Raw genomic sequence first — 18,100 nt, forward strand, 5'->3', positions numbered from 1 at the left:
TTTTGAATAACTATCCTTTTTTATGTGTTCTTACAAGTCCCAACAGCACTGGCTCTACCTTTCAGCTGCCCATGAAAATATTATAGTTGAAAATACAAGTTTTTAATCAGTGTTGGGTTTTCTTCATTTAACACTTTAGAGACTGACAGCCCCAAAAAGCTCAAATGTTCAGAATAATATCAAAACATGTGAAAATCTCTTGGGTCTTTTTAAAAAAATCAGTCCAGGTTTCATGAAAGGTTCACACAGGTTTTTTTTAATTATTATTTTAAGCAAAACTATACAGAAGGTTATGTATATTTCTGCTCTGATACAACCAAGAGAGCATGGTTAAAGAGATCAAAAACTTGGGTGAACTGGACATCCATGAAGGCACTGGAAAAGACAAGCCAGTCACAGGCTTGAAGCAAGGATGAAAAGTCATTAGGTGAGTTTGAAGTAAATTTATGACCTATCAGTACAATTGTCAAAGCATAAGGAATTAGTACCAATCCTAAACAAGCTATATGTGCCTCATCCCACTGACTTGATCAATGACAATTACACTAATCTTGATCAATGACAATTACACTAATTGCTAACAAATTTACCTCAGTCTTATCTGTGGGTGATCTGGAATAGGCAATAGAAGCTGGTCCATTGGGGCTACTGACTCACCAACCCCAGTCTGCCCTCAGTCAGCCTACACCTGCCTGCCTTCTCACTAATAACCAGTCCAGAGGGTGGCAATCCCTGCCAGCTTAGTCTCAGTATTGCCCCTGGTAGAACTCAGCTGAGAGGAGGTTGGGGACAAATATAGATTTGCTGGCTATGCCTGTCATTGGCTCTAGCTCCATCTACTGTTGGCCTCCCTGCCTTCCACTCCACCAGTCCTAATGGGCACCAGTCACCACTGGGGAGAGGAGTGAGTCAAAAGAGAAGTCCTTTTCTCAAAAGGTTTCCATATTAGGAAAAAGTGCCACTCCTTTCAGATATTTTGAGGGGCTCTGAAGATGAACATTCCCAGGAAGAAAATACACGTGTGAGAAGTGGCGGGAGAGAGAGAGAGAAAGAGAGAGAGAGAGAGAGAGAGAGAGAGAGAGAGAACTAGGGGGAGCCCAGGGGACATTTTGGGCTGAATGAAGAGAGTGCTTTTGCCCTGGAAGTAGAGAAAAGCCACCATTTCAGACAGCTCTAAATCTAAGTCGCAAATCTGGCACAGATATAATGGGTGGTATTCAATGCTATTCCTACTCAGAGTAGGCCCACTGAAGTTAATGGACATGTTCATTTCAATGTGTTGGACTACGACCTGGGAGACCAGGGTTTGAATCCCCATACAGCCATGAAGCTCACTGGGAGACCTCGGGCCAGTCACTGCCTCTCAGCCTCAGAGGGAGGCAATGGTAAACTCCCTCTGAATACCACTTCCCATGAAAACCCTATTCATAGGGTCGCCATAAGTCGGGATCGACTTGAAGGCAGTCCATACATACATCTATGCTGAATAGGGCTTAGCTGAATGCAACCCAATGTTACCAACTGACAGATACAACAACAGGCAGGGAGAACTCCTGCCAGCAAATCTGTAGTCTGTTCTCCATTCATAAAACCTGATTAACAGTGCACCTACAGCATTGGTTGAGCCTTAGAGCTCTTCCAGGTGACTTGTTTATTGAGCATTCACTCTGATTTGTTTGCACGGCAGTTATATGACATAGTGTTATGCAGATCCTCCAGCAAAATGACAAATCACACTCTATGCATGCAGAAGATTCCAGGTTTAATACATAGTGGGTAGTATTCAATACTAGTCTTGCTCAGAGTAGACCCATTACAGTTAACAGACATTACTAACTTGGGTTCATTAATTTCAAATGGTCTATTCTGAGTAGGCGTTAGTTGAATGCAGATCATTATTTCCAGTGAAAGGACCTCAGGAAGAAGTGCTGGGAAAGATCTCAGCCTGGCACCCTGAAAAGCCATAGGTAGTCAGGGTAAGCCAGGGATGAGGAACCTGTGGCTCTTCACATGTTATTGGACTACATTTCCTATATCCCTGAGCATTGGCCATGCTGGCTGGACCTGATAAGAGTTGGAATCTAACAACATCTGGGGGGTGACACAGGTACCCCATCCTTAGGAGAGATAGCAAACCAGTGGTGGCTGATGGCTCTATGTCAATAGGGCAGTGGAATCCACTCCAGGTTTTAGTTCCCAACTTGCAAGGAGGTGTCCAAGGTGCTTCAGCACCTTGGACAGTGCCTTGAAAGTTCAGACTAAAGCCTGGACCGGATTCCACTGCCCCACTGACACTGAGCCACCAGCGGCCACTGCAACAAATGAGTGACTAGTGTGGGACAGCTTCTTATGTTCAAATTCTTGCAGATGTACATCTAACTCCATGGCTAAAAGTAGAAGAGTGTGTGACCCATATGCTGTATGTGAAGTTGGAAAGAAAATTGGAAAGACTTGGAAGAGTGTATCTTGGGAGGTTGGGGTGGGGAGGGTGATGGATTGGTTTGAAGGCAAGATATCAAAGGGCGGATATTATGCCATGTTTGTTTTGCAAATCTTCAGCCAAAACATTTCAGGGAAATTATGAAAAAATGAAACGAACCATTGTGCAGAGGGAGGAGGAAGACAGGGGGGAGGTGCCACATTATTGGTTCCCGCTGTGTCTTTGGCTGGGCAGGAGGCAGCTTTACTCTGCAGCGTTCCCAAAGACATGTTTAGCATTCCATACATTTTGTTTCATATCACTAATGTCTCATAATGAAAACCTACTTAATAGAAAAAAGGGGGTTGGAATGAATGATATATCTGTCTATGATATGGAAAGATCATCATCATCAGAGGGAAAGGACTGCTGTACATGTAAACGGCACCATCCACACACAAGAAATAGGTATTGGCATATTTGAGGGAATCCGGAGGCTTGCAGAAGTACAAAAAATCAGTGGGAGGGATAACCCAATGAAGACTGAGCATGCTCATTGGCCATGGATTGCTGACAGACTATTGGAGGGAGGGTGCCCTGGGCTTCTTCTGAAGGAATAGGGGGAGGGTTATAAATTCAAATTTAGTAAATAAAACCAGGGGGAGGGGAATGGAATGGAGTATCCTAGAAGAAGGCATGGTTGGCTGGTACCCTGAACAGGAGCACTGAGCATTGCAACATTTTGTTTCAAAAATGTCCTGCTTATAGAAGTACTGATTAGAACTTGGCTTTTGGTCAAGCTGCAAAATATAATTCCCAACATTTTGTTCTATTCTGGCTTGATTTGGGCCCAAACAACACATTACAATAAACACTTGAGGGGGGGGTGCAAACTGTGCTTAAACATGCTGCTTTTATTTTGAAGAAAGAACAGCTGTGGTGGCCCAATCAGGAATACATTCCCAATCTGGATAAAGGGCCTGTACCAGTTTCCTGCTGAAGATCAGCCCCTTCCCTTTCACATTACCCTCCTGCACCTATTTCATCATTTTAAAGTAGTAAGTTCATTTTTAAAAAATAGTTGTCATGTGCACATGTTCACAATTCCTCAAATGTTTTATCCAAGCAGGAACCTCCAAATGCTCTCAAATTTTGCTTGAAGCAAAATTCCTTGCTTACCCTACCAAGGTACATGCAAACCCTCCATCACTGACTCCCTATACATTTTGCTGGTCTGATTACCTCTTTTTAGCTTAAAAGCTAAAAAGGAACAGCAGGAACTCCCAAACTCACCTTTATTCTCACTTTAGGCAATATTTTGTAGCAATGCAAAATGAGGGCATACGTTCAGTCTATTAAATGAGTGTGGGTATATTCACCACTGTCAGAAGGCAGTGGTGAAGACTGAGCAGTGCTGGCTGATGTTGTCCATTCAGACTGGTAGGGTGTAAGGCAGGAGGCCAACAGTAGGTGGAGCCACAACCAATGACAGGCATAACCACAGCCAATGATAAACACAGCCAATTATTTCTGTCACCACCCTCCTCCCTGCTGAATTCTATAAGAGGCAACACTGAGACTAAGGAAGAGGCAACTGACAGCCAGTGCCAGCCCCTGGACTGGTTGGAAGGAAGGAGGCAGGGAGGCCCACTGAGGTCAGATAGAAGTTGGTGGGACAGTGCCTCATTTGCCCTAAGGGATCAGCCTCCACTGGGACTGAGACAGGGCACTTTCACACCAGCCATTTCTGCGTATTTGCAGTGTCCCAAGCATTCTTTTGTAGGGTGGGCATCCACATGACAATGTGTTTGAGTTGAACACATCCTAATTTTCCCCCTTCATAATGTAGACAGTCAAATCAACTGAGTAGTATTAAGGCAGATATAGATGTGAAGTATGGCTGTTTCAAAGAGAAACTATTCAGTTTTTTTTAATGTTTTTTCCCCTTACGTGTGATGTGGCATTTCTTGGGGATATGCTGTGCTGTTCCCACTGTTGGCCACATCACCTGCTGCTCACTTGCTGGTTTTGCCTGGGGGCTCGTGGGTTGTGGAGTTCTGGCTTTTATGGTGTTTTCATATCAAGTTCAGGAGGTGGGAAGCAAAAGAGGAATCTTGAAGTATTATTTATTTATTTACTATCCCGCCCTTCCTCCCAGAAGGAGCCCTATGCAGCAAACAAAACACTAAAAACACTCTAAAAAGTCTTAAATACAGACTCTAAAATATATAAAAACAAAGCATCTTTAAAAGCATATAAACACAAAACACCTTAAAAACATCTCTTTAAAAAGTTTTTAAAACATCTTAAAAAGCAAGTCCAACTCAGATGCAGACTGGGATAAGGTCTCTACTTAAAAGTCTTGTTGAAAGAGGAAGGTCTTCAGTAGGCACCAAAAAGATAACAGAAGTACTCTGAATGTCTTTGGAATTATATATCACTCACTGAACATCCTCGGCTCTGTACTCAGCCATGGGGAAAGGACAATGTTTTTGCATAAAAAAATCACAATTAATACCCTGCTGGGCTTTGAGAAGAGAAATAAATGGACTGTTGAAAATGTTTATCCTCTGAATATAACATTGCTGTTCACGGTGAGTCATCATTACTGGAGAGGTGTAATGAATGTTACTACAGCCATACTACCCTGAACACACCTGATCTCATCTGACCTCAGAAGCTAAGCAGGGTCAGGCCTGGTTAGTACTTGGATGGGAGACCGCCTGGGAATACCAGGTGCCGTAGGCTTAGAGGAAGGCAATGGTAAACCACTTCTGAATATCTCTTACCATGAAAACCCTATGAATATATCCAAAAAAGATTCATAGGCTCGTAATAGCATCTAACAACAACAACGAGTGTTAATCAGATACACAACTCTCATTGGTAGCATATAATGGAGATAAAGATGTTCTCATAACATTGGCTTGTAAAAGTGGGCATGTTTTTAATTTTCTCATGGGTCTAATTAACAAAAAAGAGAGAAGTTAAAATACTGTAGGGTAAATCTTTTTTAACAGTGGAACAGACTTCAGCAGGCTTGAAACCTGGAGGGGGGGGCAGGGATACGACTGCCAGATACAGTGACAAATGTTGGGGGCTGGTAACATAGTGGAAATAGGCATAGTACCGGCAGCTGACTTAGGAATACCATGGCCAATGCCAGTCGACAACATCTTTTTTCTTTTAAAAAAACATTTAAATGTACTTACAGTCACATCCAAATCATACATTTAAAGCACATGACTTCTCCAAAGAATCCTGGGAACTATAGTTTCTTAACGGTGCTGAGAACTGTAGCTCTGTGAGAGGTAAACTACAGTTCCCAGGATCCTATGAGGGAAGAAGCCATGGTTGCTGAAGTGCTATAAACGCAGTTTAAATGTATGGCGTGGGTGTGACATTAGAGGGGGCTGGTGTGTGTGTCACACTGCACAGTAAATTACCAAGGCCCCAGGTGTGGGAATCAGAGCCACTGCAGAGAAATGAAGATGGTGGGCACCTCAGCTGGTGCTTTGCTGTGTGGTCTGATTACCCAAATGTTACCTTTGGATGTTAAAAAAAGGAAGTGTCCTGCTCCTGTTGCTCCGTGGTAAATTGGACAAGAGCACCCAGGGCAACAGCAGGGTGGGAAGAAAGTGGCAAAGCAGGAAGGCAATTACAAGAGAAAGAGACTGGCAGCATGGTGGGGAGAGAGAAGCCAGAGCAGCTTGCCTAAGACCTCCTCAAACCTGGTAGTGATCCTGCTTCTTGCTAAGATAAAACTTTCATAGAAAGTGTAACAAGAAGTAGGTGGCTTTTTGCTAAGAAACTTCCTTATTCTAGCCCAATACTGTCTGTTCTGTGAGGGACTCTCCACAACTGGTGCAGAGGTCTTTTAAATCATCTGCTCCCTGAGACCCTTTTCAATGGAGTTGCTAGGGACTGGACTTTCTGCCTCCAAAGCTGGCACTGTAACCACTGAGCTGTGGCTTCTTTAGTTCCGTCTCCTGGCAGTAACATGTAATACAACCCCCCCATGCCCTGGCCCATGCTGTATGCTTGCTCCCAACCCCATCCCACATCACTGACGGCTGCTGACAGTGTTGAGAAAAACACACCCACTGTGATAATGCCAGGAGGGAGTGGAAGTTGCACCAAAGCTGAGATGCCTAACATGTTGCTCTCCAGCAGTGGCGGCTGGTGGCTCCATGTCAGTGGGCAGAGGAATCTGCTCCAGGTTTTAGTCCAAACTTTTCAAGGAGCTGTCCAAGGAGCAAAAGCACAAGCCACCACTCCTCTCCAGATGTTGTTAAACTCCCCCTCCCATCAATCCTAGCCAGCATGGCCAAGGTGCAGGGATGATGGCAGCTTTAGTCCAAAAATATTGCACTGGCTACCTTCGCACAAAGGGAGAGGCTAAATTCAACACAGGGCTGCTTTTCTGAAGTTCCAGAAGCCCCACAGCATTACAAGAAAAAAAGAGTGCATTATTCTAACAAAAAGACAATGAAAAATGATAATATTTCAGAGTCTGTTCTACCTGTTTCCTTCATTTTTATCCAATTATGTAAGAGTTGAAATTTAGTTGGGTTTTTTAATTATTATTTAGGGACCCCTCATCATCTGAAGCCCGAAGCTGTAACTTATTTAACTTGTGCATAAATCCAGCACCATATGAAAGGTTCCCCATGATCTGGCTTCCCGTTTAAAGCATTCTTAGCCAGTGAGCCAAGTTTTGCAACTTCTTGCATGCCAGGTTGGCTTCTGCCTGGGGCATTGGCTTATGAACACATGAGAAAGCCCATTGTATGGGTAAAGAATCTTTAAACATGAGGTTTGGCTTTCTGAAAAACTGTGAGCTTAGGGCCTTGTTTGAATCCGATCCAGTTACAAGGCAGCTCATAGAACTCTTACTCTCAGTAATTACTCTTCAAAGAAGCAGTAATGCAAATTACAAATTACAAGGGAGAGTAAAGGGGACAGGTTCAGTCCAAACTGGAAGAATTAGATTAGAATCTGGCTTTTCAAGAGGATATCCAACCAGCTTCCCCACTAATTTGGCACGAATCTTTGAAAACAGGTTTTGCTTTCCTCCAGTTCCCTGGCTGATAGCTCGAAATCCTAGAAATTACCGGTCTATTGCTGTTAAGAAGGTATATTGGTGGTCTGTAGCTCAATGGTAGAGCATCTGCTTTGCATGTAGAAGGCCTCAGGTTCCATCCCTGGCATCTCCAGGTAAGACTATGAATGTACCACCTTGAAGAGCCACTGACACTCAGCATAGATTTCTATTCTGTCCTGCTGCAAACGTGTCCCTACACACGGAGAGAGACACTTCTCCTGATGTGCAGCATTCCTTGAATCCTGGTTGCTACATCAGGTGTGGGTGGCACGCAAACAAAAGGACCGTGGAAGGAATGGGTGGGAGAACTATGGCTGCTTCATCTCTCACTTCAACTGTAATCTTAAAGCTACAAGAAGAATCTCCAGGTTGTAACTGAGCAATCCTGCTTGCTGAGCCATGCAATCATTTAGCTTCCCCTTGAAAATTATGGCCCTGTTCTGAACCTATGAACCCAAAATCAATTATTATATGACTTGCTTCCAGGTGAACGTGCTTAGGGCTGAGGTACTGCTAGGCTTCTGGAGCAAAGCAGCCATGGGGGGGTAGAGTAGAAGAGTCACATTTCCTGAGCATAGCAGGGAACACTTTACATCAACGATGGGGAACCTGCAGGCTTCCAGATGTTGCTGGACTCCAACTTCCATCCATCCCAGCTAGTACGGCAAATACCAGGGATGATGGGAGTTGCAGTCCAGCAACATCTGGAGGGTTACAGGCTCCCCACCACTGCTTTACATCCACCAAGAACATAGGAAGCTGCCTTCTACAACAGACAGTTGGTTCATCTAGCTCAGTATTGTCTACACTGATTGGCAGCAGCTCTCAAAGAAAGCTGAAAAACAAAGTCCAGAGGGTCACATCACTCGAAAATGCTTGGAAGTTGTTTAAAAACACTATATTAGAAGCTCAACTGGAGTGCATACCGCAGATCAGAAAAGGTACCGCCAGGGCCAAGAAGATGCCAGCATGGTTAACGAGCAAAGTCAAGGAAGCTCTTAGAGGCAAAAAGTCTTCCTTCAGAAAATGGAAGTCTTGTCCGAATGAAGAAAATAAAAAAGAACACAAACTCTGGCAAAAGAAATGCAAGAAGACAATAAGGGATGCTAAAAAAGAATTTTAGGAGCACATTGCTAAGAACATAAAAACCAACAACAAAAAATTCTATAAATACATTCAAAGCAGGAGACCATCTAGGGAGGTGATTGGACCCTTGGATGATAAGGGACTCAAAGGTGTACTAAAGAATGATAAGGAGATTGCAGAGAAGCTAAATGAATTCTTTGCATCTGTCTTCACAGTGGAAGATATAGGGCAGATCCCTGAACCTGAACTAACATTTGCAGGAAGGGATTCTGAGGAACTGAGACAAATAGTGGTGACTAGAGAGGAAGTTCTAGGCTTAATGGACAATATAAAAACTGACAAATCACCGGGCCTGGATGACATCCACCCGAGAGTTCTCAAAGAACTCAAATGTGAAATTGCTGATCTGCTGACTAAAATATGTAACTTGTCCCTCGGGTCCTCCTCTGTGCCTGAGGACTGGAAAGTGGCAAATGTAACGCCAATCTTCAAAAAGGGATCCACAGGGGATCCCGGAAATTACAGGCCAGTTAGCTTAACTTCTGTCCCTGGAAAACTGGTAGAAAGTATTATTAAAGCTAGATTAACTAAGCACATAGGAGAACAAGCCTTGCTGAAGCAGAGCCAGCATGGCTTCTGCAAGGGAAAGTCCTGTCTCAGTAACCTATTAGAATTCTTTGAGAGTGTCAACAAGCATATAGATAGAGGTGATCCAGTGGACATAGTGTGCTTAGACTTTCAAAAAGCGTTTGACAAGGTACCTCACCAAAGACTTCTGAGGAAGCTTAGCAGTCATGGAATAAGAGGAGAGGTCCTCTTGTGGATAAGGAATTGGTTAAGAAGCAGAAAGCAGAGAGTAGGAATAAACGGACAGTTCTTCCAATGGAGGGCTGTAGAAAGTGGAGTCCCTCAAGGATCGGTATTGGGACCTGTACTTTTCAACTTGTTCATTAATGACCTAGAATTAGGAGTGAGCAGTGAAGTGGCCAAGTTTGCTGACGACATTAAATTGTTCAGGGTTGTTAAAACAAAAAGGGATTGCGAAGAGCTCCAAAAAGACCTCTCCAAACTGAGTGAATGGGCGGAAAAATGGCAAATGCAATTCAATATAAACAAGTGTAAAGTTATGCATATTGGAGCAAAAAATCTGAATTTCACATATACACTCATGGGGTCTGAACTGGCGGTGACCGACCAGGAGAGAGACCTCGGGGTTGTAGTGGACAGCACGATGAAAATGTCGACCCAGTGTGCAGCAGCTGTGAAAAAGGCAAATTCCATGCTAGCGATAATTAGGAAAGGTATTGAAAATAAAACAGCCGATATCATCATGCCGTTGTATAAATCTATGGTGCGGCCTCATTTGGAATACTGTGTACAGTTCTGGTCGCCTCATCTCAAAAAGGATATTATGGAGTTGGAGAAGATTCAGAAGAGGGCAACCAGAATGATCAAGGGGATGGAGCGACTCCCTTACGAGGAAAGGTTGCAGCATTTGGGGCTTTTTAGTTTAGAGAAAAGGCGGGTCAGAGGAGACATGATAGAAGTGTATAAAATTATGCATGGCATTGAGAAAGTGGATAGAGAAAAGTTCTTCTCCCTCTCTCATAATACTAGAACTCGTGGACATTCAAAGAAGCTGAATGTTGGAAGATTCAGGACAGACAAAAGGAAGTACTTCTTTACTCAGCGCATAGTTAAACTATGTAATTTGCTCCCACAAGATGCAGTAATGGCCACCAGCTTGGATGGCTTTAAAAGAAGATTAGACAAATTCATGGAGGACAGGGCTATCAATGGCTACTAGCTTTGATGGCTGTGCTATGCCACTCTAGTCAGAGGCAGCAATCTTCTGAAAACCAGTTGCCAGAAGCCTCAGGAGGGGAGAGTGTTCTTGCACTCGGGTCCTGCTTGCGGGCTTCCCCCAGGCACCTGGTTGGCCACTGTGAGAACAGGATGCTGGACTAGATGGGCCACTGGCCTGATCCAGCAGGCTATTCTTATGTTCTTAAGCCCCATTTCCCCACAATTCCTAGTTCTTCTCTGTTCCCTACTTTTGCATTCCGGTCCCCCATGATTACCAGAATATCTTGTTTTGGTGTGTGATCAATTTCTTCCTGTACTTCTGCGTAAAATCTTTCCAATTCCTCTTCTTCTGCATTTGCTGTTGGAGCGTAGACTTGGATGATGGTTATGTTGATAGGTTTCCTGTTTAATCTCATTAATATCACTCAGACCCTGCGTTATAGCTCCTGATTGTTTTTGCTACATCACTTCTTGCTATTAAAGCAGCCCCCTTTCTTCTTAATTTCTCATTTCCTGCATAAAATATTTTGTAGTTGCCTGATTGAAAATGTCCCATTCCCGTTCATTTTAATTCACTCACACAAAGTATTATAATGTTGATGCGTTCCATTTCTTGCTTGACAATTTCTAACTTTTCCTGGTTCATGCTTTTCACATTCCATGTGCCTATTGTGTGTGTCGCACAACTCCAGATTCTCCTTTTGCATCTGTGCGCATCAGCCTCTGGGCTTCCTTTCGGCTTTGACCCAGCCGCATCATTAGTCACAATGCTACTTCTCCTTGTCCGTTGTTTTTCCCCAGTAGCTTGGTGAGTGCCATCTGACCTGGGGGTCACACCTTCCAGCAATGTCTCATGTTGCATTTTGGATCGTCTATTCATGGGGTTTTCATGGTAAGAGGTATTCAGAGGTGGTTTACCATTGCCTTCCTCTCAGTTTGGATGCATCTTAGTCTGGTGTCTCAACTTTGACCATTCCACCTTAGGTGACCCTGCTAGGAGTCTAGCCTCTTGGTCCAGACTCCTGACGGCATTGCTCTCAGCTTTGACTACTACTACTATTTATTATTATTATTACTATTATTATTCGTTTTCCCTCTTCTTCCTGTAATGTCTAGTTAGGAGTATGTGACATCACCACACGGTGCCCTGTGTATGCTCCCCATTATTGGCTGCTGGTGGGAAGGGGGTGAAGAATGTGACAAGCATGTGATTCCATCATATGTTTTCCAACCAGATGCTACTCAAAAGGAGAGGGAACTAGAGAAGCAGGCATTATTTTTGGTGGCAAGCAAGCACTGGTTTATTGTAATGTCTAATTTGAGCAACAGTGCCTGGATCAATAATCCCATTTCCTCAATGGACAGGCCAGATCACCACTTTCCAGCATGTGGAATGTTCCAGAGGACTGCAGGAAATCTCATGCTTACATCCTTTGATCAGGTGTGCAATAACAACAACAAAACAATAACAATAACAATAATGATGGTGGTGGTGGTGGTAAAGAACAGCTAATCGGCATTAAAGTGATCTTATGGAAAGCACTGTTGGAGTCCTGCCTATAACTTCTGTGCATTTGGGAGGAAGCCCTTGGATCGGAGTCCTGCATTCAAGAAAGGCTGCCAGGCCATGTCCTTGTGTCTTTAATTTCTGATCCGCAGCCAACATTGTCTCACTGTGTATGGAACAGGCCTTGAAGGCCTTCCATACTCTTAACTGCTCAGAATTATTAACTCAACTACAGCCCTCCAAAGGATTGTTTTTAAGTGGAAGTTATGAAAATAAATGTAAACTATGTGCTTGTACTTCATAAAAAGAGGGAGGAGGGTCGTTCCACTTTAAAATATGATTTCAAAACTTTGGCAAAGGCAATAAAATAAAATGTATAAATCTCAGGCCAAAAGAGGCTTACGCTTCCACTGAGGTGTGCTTCTGCTGGTAGATGAAAATGTTACAAAAATTTAACCTAAGCAAAACTTTTGAGTAGATTTGCCTGGTGTGCTGTGTTTATATTCCAAAAGGAGAAATGCCAAGGACTAAGCTTGCTTGGCCACTGTGGCCTCTGAGATGGTAGCCCTTCTTCCCCCTAAACCATCCTTTGCCAGCCTGGTGTCCATCAGATGTTTTGAACCACAACTCCCATCAGCCCCAGCCAGCATGCCTCTGCTGGCTGGAGGTGATGGGAACTGTAGTCCAAAACATCTAGTGGGCACCAGGTGGGCAAAGACTACCCAAAACCCAAGGGATGGAAGCTCAGAGCAGTGGCTCCCAAACCTGTTTTTACCACTGACCATTTGAAAACTGCTGACGATCTTGGTAGATCACTTAATGATTTTTATGCCTGTTAGAGCAATTGTAATGTGTTGTGCCAGATGTATGATTTCTAATTGCATTTTTCTTGCTCCTTTTATTTCTTATAAATTATATTTTATTCTGTTCCACATAATTCAAAATACAATGTAAGAAATCAGAGAAAAAATTAAAATACAATTAAAAATCAATATGAATATTTAATGCAATGGATGTGCCATCTCCCATCTTCAACCACAAATCCACAGACATGCTGCAGACTACTTGAATGCAGGTTACAGACCACTGGTGGTGTGTGGACCACAGTTTAGGAACCTCTGGTTTAGAGGATGACTGCAGGAACCAGGGCCGGCTCCAGGCATGCCGAGGCCCTTGGGCTCCAGCCTGCCTCGGGCCCCAACACATGCTGCCGCATATCACACTGCCTAACCGTTCCCTCGCTCCGCCTTTCTTTCTGTCCTGTGCTCTGCAGCTGCGCGCACAGCGCTACCCTTAACCAAGATGGTGGCTGAGGTTTCCTAAAGGGCTGAAGCCTCCACCACCATTTTGGTTGATGGCACACATGCGTGCTACGCACACACAGAACTTCCATCAACCAAGATGGCGGCAGATGCTTTAGCCTCTTAGGGAAACCTTGGCTGCCATCTTGGTTAAGGGCAGCGCTGCGCACGCAGCCACAAAACACAGGAAAGGTAGGTGAAGCGAGGAAACGGGCGGGCGGTGCGGTCCATGGCAGCAATTCTGCCGCAGATCGCGGAAAGGAAGCACTACTCCCCCGCCATAAAGAGGGGCCCTTTAGGGGCCACTGTGGGCATGGGGCCCTGAGCCAGAGCCCAACCTTGCCACCCTTTAGAGCTGGCCCTGGCAGGAACTCAGTAGGATGGAGTGGAGTGGGGTGGGGAAAAGGGTGCTAAAAATGTTGGGCTGAATACAGAGGAAGTCAGACATTCTTTAATCCCATTGAACTCAATGGGGCAAATTAGCTATGGCACAGCACAAGTTCATCCCTACCAGGATTCCCCACCCCCTTCTTTCTTATGGCTGTCAAATCTTCTCCAGTCCAATCAAAGAATAAAGGCCAGCTATAAATGGAGTCAATAAATTATCTGTCTCAGCATTAGCCAGAGGTAGGACTCTGCATGACGTGAAACCTTCCTTATCGTGTCAAATGCTTACCCACAACATGGTCCAGTAAAAGATAGCGTTTCGATCTCCTCTATGTCTTTAAAGAGAAGACGTGGACAATTCTTTGGTTTTTAGAGGCTCGTTTTCTGGCCAAAATCAACCCTCTTTGTCAACATGGAAGCCAAACTATTCTTGGAATTTTCCATATTCCAAGGCGCCATGACAACTTTGTCTTATTTTTCTTCCTTTGTAACATCACTACAATCCTGTCCTGCTGATTTCTAAGATATTCCACCAAAAGAAAGAAATACAATCCTAGATTGCTCCTTTTGCCTCTGAGGGAGGAAGCATCTGGTTTTTTCCAAGAGAACATCATGTTATTTCAGTAAAAAAATTAACTTGCACGATAAGAAATGGAACTCCAAAAACTTGAGGACTACAGGACGGCGGGCACTTTCCCCTCATGTGAATGTTTTTGTCCTAGTGAAAATGATACAGTGAATATATAGGGCCTGGCAGGTACATAAACATCAGCACTCACGCCTAAACAACAGAAGTAAAAGGAATGGTAATACCTCCTAATGGCACTTCTACTGGTATAAGCAAAATTCACTGTGTTGCAGTTCTGACAGCCGTGCCACTCCATAGGATTCTGTTAGGAGAAATATTGCTGCTAAACATATTTTTTTTAAAAACTAAGTAGGGAAGAGATTGGTGGGTGGTATGGAGTCTCATGGTTAAGGTGTACATTGAACTCTTACTTTTCCCTTTGAAGTTCTTCATACATTCCTCAGTATCTTTCACAGCCTAAGATGTTGTATGTCTGCTTCTGATTAGATAATTGACATAAACTATGCCAAACAAATACCGATCTCTTAAAACAAACTGCAGAGGTCCGTGAACTTTGCAGAATGAATGTAAGAGGTCTCCCTTCCGTGAAATATCATTCTGTGAAAAATCAGGTATTTGGCAGGATTTTTTCTTTTGTGTTATCAACCCAGCATCAAGGCATTAAAAGGACTGAAAAACATGTACTAAAATAGTGGTTTGGACCTGACTCTTGGCATCTGTTGAAGTAGAATATAACTTCTCTCTGAAGCAGGACATGGTCAATGTGATTTGGCTCGAAGCCATCATGGATACCTTGGATCTGTTATTTTTTTCCACTAATGTGATCATTTTAAAAAATGGACTAATCTGTTATGCAAGCATCAGCTAACACAGAGAGATAAGTTTATTTGTAAAAGTTGTTCTCATCACACAATAGGATGGGAAACCTGTGGACCTCTAGATGTTGTTGTTGGACTCCAATTCCCATCAGCGCCAGCCAGCAGGGCCAAAGGTCAGGGATGATGGGAACTGTAGTCCAACAACATCTGGAGGGCCACAGGTTCCCTACTCGCCCTTGCTGTTGCGTAATACTGTATGGCCAGTTTGGTGTATAACTATGCATTGTACTACTTTGCGTATCCTCCCTTTACGGCAGCTGCAGAGTTCCAGCAAAGAACCTAGGCATGATTTTTAACTTTTTATAAGGCAGCTTCTTATTATGATGAGAGCAACAACAAGCAAAAGAAACACAGCAGATTAAGAAGAATGAAAAGGTGAATTCAATTTATCTTTTTCTTTAACATTCATGGCTCTATGTTCCCCCTTGCTTTCTCAGTGCTGATTGAATATAGCAGAGCTTGGAAAAGTTACTTTTTTGAACTATAACTCCCATCAGCCCAATCCAGTGGCCATACAAACATACTATTAGTACCAAGTGCCATCTGTCTGTGTGCTACGTTCAGAACCATTATATTCAATCAGCATTGAGAAAGCAAGGAGGAACATAGAGCCATGAAGGTTAAAGGAAATATAGATTGAATTCACCTTTTCATTCTTCTTAGTCTGCTGAGTCTTTTTGCTTGTTGTTGCTCTCATCATAATTAGGAATGGGTAAGAATTTAGATTCAGTTCGCATTTCAAGCAGAATTTATCAAATTCGCAATTTCCAAAACAATATGAGAACCAAAACACAGCCATCCTTTGAAATTTGCATTATTAGAATTTTGGGATGCAGTTCGCCAACTAAACAACATTTACAAAAATGCATATATTAGGGGAAAGTGTGCATAAAAATGAATACATGAGTGAAAACAACATGCAAAAAGGCATGAAATGATGAGAAATGGCTTGCAAAAATGTGTACCTTTGTCAAAACTGCCTACAAAAATGAGCTTATTTGGAGAAATTCACACTAAAATGGTGGAGAATTTTCATGAGGATTTTTTAAAAAAAATTGCAGATCGCTGTAGAAATGTAGAGAACCAAGTTTAACATTGGAAAAATGAGAAACTGAGAGAAACGAAACATACAGATCTTTCCATCCCTAATCATAGTAAGAAGCTATCTTATAACAAGTGAAACCAATGGTCCGCTTAGCACAACACTGTCTACACCAGGGGTTGCCAACCTGGCGCCCATGAAGGCTTTCATTGGTGCCCCAAACAAGCCCCCCCCGATTCTGAGCTTTCTTTTAAAAAAAAAGTATCTAAGCCTCCTAAAAAGAAAGTTATGAAGCAAAATTTGTGGATATTCTTTAAGCTATTTCCATGAAATGAGTCAGTCTGGCTGCTCCAGCCTGTCAGTGTTTTTCAGCCAATGAATGAGTAACGTGGGTACAAGATGGCAGCCAAGACTTTGGTTGAGGATTGGCATTGGGGAAAGCAAAGTTCTTGTGCCTTTAACAGTTGTGTCTCCACAGTCAGAAACAGCAGGACATAACTGACTCCCCATAGTAAACTAAGGTTGGGGGGAGGAGCAGCAATCACTATAAGCTCTCTAATTTAGTGCTATGCCATGCCCCCATTGCACCCACTTTGTGACTGGCACCCTCAGCACTCTCTCAAAATTGGAAAAGTGTGCAGTGGTTCAAAAGGGTTGGTGACCCCTGGTCTACACTGACTGGCAATGGCTCTCCAGAGGTTCAAACAGGATTCTTTCCCAGCCCTACCTGGAGATGTCAGGTATTAAATGTGGGACCTTCTACTTGCAAAACATGCATTCTACCACTGAGCTATGCCTCTTCCCTGAGGGACTACTTGGAAAGCTTTAGAAAGCTCCTTCCTTCCATAGCAACCAATAGTGGAAAGCCTGTGTCTAGCCTGTGCCACTGCTGACTGCAGTTGGGGCTTCCTCCACAGCAAACAAAACCGGTTCCCTGCATGTAGACAACAAGGAGAAAGTTAGGTTAGCTTTCTATGTGCACTGATATATTTTTTTGTAAGAAGGAAAATTCGGTCATGTGATTCCCACTTGCAGACTGTAGTACAGTCCAGACACAGAGTTATCAACTCAGCTGCTATCTAGGCCATTGTTATAGACTCTTTGGCCAGTTGGCCAGGTTTATTTTATAATAAAAAATGACATTTCATTCAACAATTTATCAATAGCAGATGTAATATACAGAGACTGTGTATTAACACAAAATCAATACAAATATATGTTTGAGTAAGATGAATGTGTTTTTCTGGCAAAAGAAGCAGATTAGTAACTATCAATATACTATGTTACATCAATATGTTGAAAATGTCCCTTACAACTGTATTGTGTGACAATGTAAGACCGACTTCCCAAGAATGTTCCGAACATAGTAAACCTCTTTTTTGGGGGGGGGGGTAGCAGATTGTTCTTTCGGGCCAGCTTTGAGACTTATGTGGATTACTATTTCTTTGTGGTATCTTGCTGAAATGCTGCTTCAAAAATTTAGCAACTTCTAATTAAAGATCTAAAAGCTTTAAAGATGAAAAGGGTTAGAATGAAAAATGGCTAATCATACCATTCCTTTGTTTTTAATGCAGAGGCCTTCTCAGACACATTAGAAGAAAGAATGCAGTGCTCTTAGTGCACAGTTTCCAGTTCATATCAAAATTCGATATTACATTTTACACCTTCCCTATGTGTCTTTGGTTCACAGGAAGAGGTACAGGCGGGCCCCGCTTATACGGCAGGTTCCGTTCCAGACCCCCGCCGTAAAGCGGAAATCGCCATAAAGCTGAACCCCATTGAGTATAATGGGGCACATCGTGCGAAAATGACGTGAAAATGCTGCAAAAGTGCAAAATCAGCTTTAAAACAGGGAATGAAAGCCGCCGTATTAGCGGAATGCCAGGAAGCGAAGTGCCAGGAAGCGGGGTCCTACTGTATAGCATATAAGAGGTTATTCAGCTGATTTAAGTGGTGTTCTGCTTCACCAGCAGCCCTCGAG

The 18,100-nt window shown here is 43.2% G+C and overlaps 1 protein-coding gene and 1 non-coding gene across 9 annotated transcripts in view; one reads left to right on the forward strand and one right to left on the reverse strand.

The window, feature by feature from the left end:
• Positions 1 to 18,100, reverse strand: part of CALD1 (caldesmon 1) — a 284,763-nt gene that overhangs the window by 223,276 nt on the left and 43,387 nt on the right. The gene's annotated exons all lie outside the window — the stretch shown is intronic.
• LOC133363423 (5S ribosomal RNA) lies at positions 5,049 to 5,167 on the forward strand. The gene has a single exon (XR_009757672.1). It is a non-coding gene; the product is annotated as a 5S ribosomal RNA (ribosomal RNA).

The sequence above is a fragment of the Rhineura floridana genome, chromosome 8, assembly GCF_030035675.1.
Source record: "Rhineura floridana isolate rRhiFlo1 chromosome 8, rRhiFlo1.hap2, whole genome shotgun sequence".
Classification (NCBI taxonomy): domain Eukaryota; kingdom Metazoa; phylum Chordata; class Lepidosauria; order Squamata; family Rhineuridae; genus Rhineura; species Rhineura floridana.